The sequence below is a fragment of the Pan troglodytes genome, chromosome X, assembly GCF_028858775.2.
Source record: "Pan troglodytes isolate AG18354 chromosome X, NHGRI_mPanTro3-v2.0_pri, whole genome shotgun sequence".
NCBI classification, from domain to species: Eukaryota; Metazoa; Chordata; class Mammalia; order Primates; family Hominidae; genus Pan; species Pan troglodytes.
The window spans coordinates 38295647-38300555 of NC_072421.2; the positions used below are offsets into that span (position 1 = coordinate 38295647).

General features: G+C 39.6%; 1 non-coding gene across 1 annotated transcript; it reads left to right on the plus strand.

Annotated features, from left to right (window-relative positions):
• Nucleotides 1–2773: 2773 nt before the first annotated feature.
• Nucleotides 2774–2880, plus strand: LOC112207113 (U6 spliceosomal RNA). The gene has a single exon (XR_002941584.1). It is a non-coding gene; the product is annotated as a U6 spliceosomal RNA (small nuclear RNA).
• Nucleotides 2881–4909: the final 2029 nt, after the last annotated feature.

Consider the following 4909-nt stretch of genomic DNA (forward strand, 5'->3'; position numbering starts at 1 on the left):
AGTTCCAAACTTTCTCACATCTTTCTGTCTTCTGAGCCCTCCAAAGTCACTTCCACATTTTTGGGTATACTTAATGCAGCACTCCACTCCCTGCAGTACTAATTTACTGTATTAATCCATTCTCATGCCACTATAAAGAAATGCCCAAGACTGGGTAATTAATAAGAAAAGAAGTTTAATTGACTCGCAGTTCCATATAGCTGGGGAGGTCTCAGGAAACTTACAATCCTGGCAGAGGGCACTTCTTCCCTGGGTGGAAGGAGAGAGAATGAGTGCAAGCAGGGGAAATGCCACACAGCATGGTGCAAGCTGCCAGTGGATCCGCCATATATGATGCTTATATATCATATGACGCTTATAAAACCATCAGATCTTGTGAGAATTCACTCACTATCATGAGAACAGCATGGGGGAAACCACCCCCATGATGAAATCACTTCCCACTGAGTCCCTCCTATGACACATGGGGATTATGGGAACTACCATTCAAGATGATATTTGGGTGGGGACACAGCCAAGCCATATCACCCACCAAAAATACATTCAGCCATTTACATATAAAATGAAAGTGAAAGTACAAAAGGTCAACTCCAGGAAGCAATGCCATCCACTAAGTGGGAAAACAACTATTTAAGGTCTATCATTTAGAGGTTATATTTCAGGTTCAAATAAAATGAATCATTCACTCCCAGCTAGTATGTATCATGTTGTGAATCTTTCTTGAAGAGGAGTAGGAGGAAAAGAGCAGCATAAAATCTGGTTGCATGTCACCTTTCATCTTAGTAGTCTAAAACAAATTTTGGTGTTATGTCTTTGCCCAACAGACTATGACTTGTTTAAAATTTTGGAACAAAATGAAATGCATGCTACTTTTATTTTAAATAATTATTTCAATAAATGTTTGTTGATAGCCTGTTATGTTCTAACACTGGCCTGGTCTTTGAAGTAAGAGGAGAAAAGAGAAACTGATGCTTCAACTGGGCTGATTCTTGGAGAAGCTGTAGATGTGAATGAGGGTAAGGAAGGTGGAACTGCCAGGAAAAAGTAACAGAATGCATGAAGGCATAGAGGCATGAAAAAGCACGTGTGGAAAATTACAAATGCTTCAATTTGTCTAAAGAAGGGTATATATGGAGATATAAATTTGAGAATCCTTAATATATAGGGGGTAGTTAGATCACCCAGGAGGAGTATGCAGAGAGAAAAACAAACATAGAGGCTGACATATTAGGAAACGCTCATATCCAAGGGATGGGATGGGCAGTAGAAGAGTCCTTAAAAGATAGATAAGAACAATTATAGAAGAAGTGATCACACGCACACATACACACACACACACACGCACACACACAGAGAGAGAGAGAGAAACAAAAAAGGTAATAGAGTAGGTAAATTGCATTAATGGCTAATTTTTACCCCTCCCTATATTCATTCCCATTGTCCTGTACATTTTCAGTGCTCTTCTACTCTGACTCTAGGCTCAATCATACGGCATACTTTAGCCAGTGAAATGCCAGGAAATATGACAAAAACAGAGGTTTGAAAAGCAGCTTGCACAATTTGTCCTGTACTCTTATGTCTCTGCCATGAGAAGGACAAACCTGGGTAGGTCACTGCCCATAGCAGAATAAGTTATTCTCAGCTGAGCCCAGCCTAGATCAAACAACCCCCACCTAACCCACAGACTTGTTTTGTAATAATAAACCATTGCTTTTCGTTAGTCACTGAGTTTTGGGGTGGTTTGTTATGCAGCAATAGTTGACTAATACACAGAGTTTTCAAAAAGAGAGTGAATGACAAAGAAAGAAAATGAGATAAAGATTGAAAAGAGCACATTTAATTGGGTAATTATAAGGATTCTGCTTACCTTAATTAGGGCAAATTTAATGGAGTAGTGGGTTTGAAACCACAACTGCAGAAGATTTGAAGAGTGTAAAAATAGAATAATCTACTGTTTTGTGGAGACAGACTAAACGCAATGTGGAGAGGTAGAGGGCGATAGGTAGATGGGTATGAATAAAGAGAAAGTGTGTTGTTTCAAGATTGTGGAGATATAAGTACATTTATATGCTTAGGAGACAAAACCAGCAAAGAGAGAGTAGTCGAACAAACAGAAGAAGGAACGACTTAGGCAGAGTGATCTCTGAGCAGGTAGAAGGCAATGAACACTAGGGCACAGAAAAAGGAATTAGCTTTGCTTAGAAGAAGGGGTATTTCTCCACTGAACTGGGAATGTAAAAATAAGGATGGGAATAGATAAAGATAAGTTTTCAGGAAAGAAGGGAGTGGGAGAAGAAAAGTGAAATGGAGTTCCCATATTATGGCCTCTATATAAAGTACAAAGTGATATTGGGTAGGGCATTCTGCAAAGTCACATTGCAAAGAGTAAGAAGAATGATAAACATTAATAGCTGTTACTAAGTGAAGACAGGGAAGATTTACTCTAGTATTGAGGACATACTAAAGCTGGGAATGATAAATTTGTAGTGGTAAAAATGCATGCTTGTATGATTTCTCTAGAAGGACTTTATAATTCAAGTCTAAGAGAAGATGGGCGATTGCAGAGATTCTAATTTGAAATATTTCAGGATAGTGTGATAGAAGGCAAGAGTTAATAAATATAGAAGGAACAGGTGGGCACGGTAGCTCACGCCTGTAATCCCAGGACTTTGGGAGGCCCAGGCGGGTGGATCACAAGGTCAGGAGTTCGAGACTAGCCTGATCAACATGGTGAAACCTGTCTCTACTAAAAATACAAAAATTAGCCAGGTGTGTGCTCGCTTCGGCAGCACATATAGTAAAATTGGAACGATACAGAGAAGATTAGCATGGCCCCTGTGCAAGGATGACATGCAAATTCGTGAAGTGTTCCATATTTTTTTTACACTCTTGGTGGGACTGTAAAGTAGTTCAACCATTGTGGAAGACAGTGTGGCGATTCCTCAAGGATCTAGAACTAGAAATACCATTTGACCCTGCCATCCCATTACTGGGTATATACCCAAAGGATTATAAATCATGCTTCTATAAAGACACATGCACACGTATGTTTATTGCGGCACTATTCACAAAGACTTGGAACCAACCCAAATGTCCAACAATGATAGACTGGATTAAGAAAATATGGCACATATACACCATGGAATACTATGCAGCCATAAAAAAGGATGAGTTCATGTCCTTTGTAAGGACATGGATGAAGCTGGAAAGCATCATTCTCAGCAAACTATTGCAAGGACAAAAAACCAAACACCGCATGTTCTGACTCATAGGTGGGAATTGAACAATGAGAACACTTGGACACAGGAAGGGGAACATCACACACCGGGGCCTGTCGTGGGGTGGGGGGAGGGGGGAGGGAAAGCATTAGGAGATATACCTAATGTAAATGATGAGTTAATGGGTGCAGCACACCAACATGGCACATGTATACATATGTAAGAAACCTGCACGTTGTGCACATGTACCCTAGAACTAAAAGTATAATTTAAAAAAAAAATTAGCCAGGTGTGGTGGCACGCATCTGTAATCCCAGCTACTCAGGAGGCTGAGGCAGGAGAATCACTTGAACCCAGGAGGTAGAGGTTGCAGTGAGCTAAGATCAAGCCACTGGACTCCAGCCTGTGAGAAAGAGTGAGACTCCATCTCAAAAACAAAACAAAACAAAAATCCAGAAGGAACAAATAGGGAAGGACATTGTATCAATATAACTTTACAGTACATTCGTGAGCAACAGAAAACCTTACCATATGTGATAGGTTAAATAAGAAATTATTTTTCTCATACAACAAAAATCCTGAAGAAGGGGCTTAGGGTCGTGTTTTGACTCCACAGTAACATCAATATATCATTCTTCTTCCTCATCCTTTTTGCATGGCTTTTATTTTTGTTGTTGCAATATAGCTGCTGAACAAGGGCATCATCCCATATGAGTTCCAGGCAGAAAGGAGGAGGAAAGGATCAAAAGCTTTCTCTTAACGAAGTGTTACTTTGGGAGGGCAGTTTTCCATTAAATCTCCCCTTAACCTCTTCGGACAAAAGTGTATCACATTGCATCTCTTGTTGCAAAGAAGACCAGAACTTCAAAGCTTTAATATTCTAGCCACTATAATAGAGGGAGGCCCAGGAAGAGAGGTTTGATGTTGGAGTTAAGTGAGCCAATGATTAGTGTCTATCATATAAGTGAGACCAACAGGAGCTGACATGTTGCAAAAAATAAAGGAACCAAGGATAGAAACTAAATAAATTTGAAAATCAGATGTGATGAGACATGCGAGGAGGCTAACAGATGTTGGAGATTATAATTTCTGGTGTGAAGCAATTTAGGCAAGAAGAAATGGTTGTTGAAGAGTCATAGGGTTTAAGTTTCTTGGAATTCAGAAGGTCAAGAAAACATCAAACTAGAAAGGATCTTCCATATGGATATTGACATTTCTTAAGATGATAGAGGGACTTGGGGTTTTAGTAAAGTAAAAAGTTAGTCTATAATAAACCATATCCTCTTCTGAAGATTACATCAGAATGAAAACATGTCCTGTTGCACATTCTTAAACCCCAAAAGAAATTAGAATGACTTAAATCGGGCAGCAGTTCCCAGAGAAAGTTAATATTCACTGACGTATCAATTACCGATTTCTTTGTAATAAACCAATTCAAAATGTAATGACTTAAAGCAACAACCATCTATAATTTTTCAGAAGTCTGTTGGTTAACTGGGTGATTGGAGTCTTGCTAATTTCGGCTGCACTCAGCTGATTTTAGCTTGGCTCATTCACATATCTATGTTCAGCTGGTGAGTCAGCTGGTGGCTGGCTGGTCTAGGTTAGCCTCAGCTGGGATGACTAAGCTCTGCTCCTCCTGCTCTATCATCTTTCACCAGGCTAGCCTAGACTTATACAAAGGAAAGAAT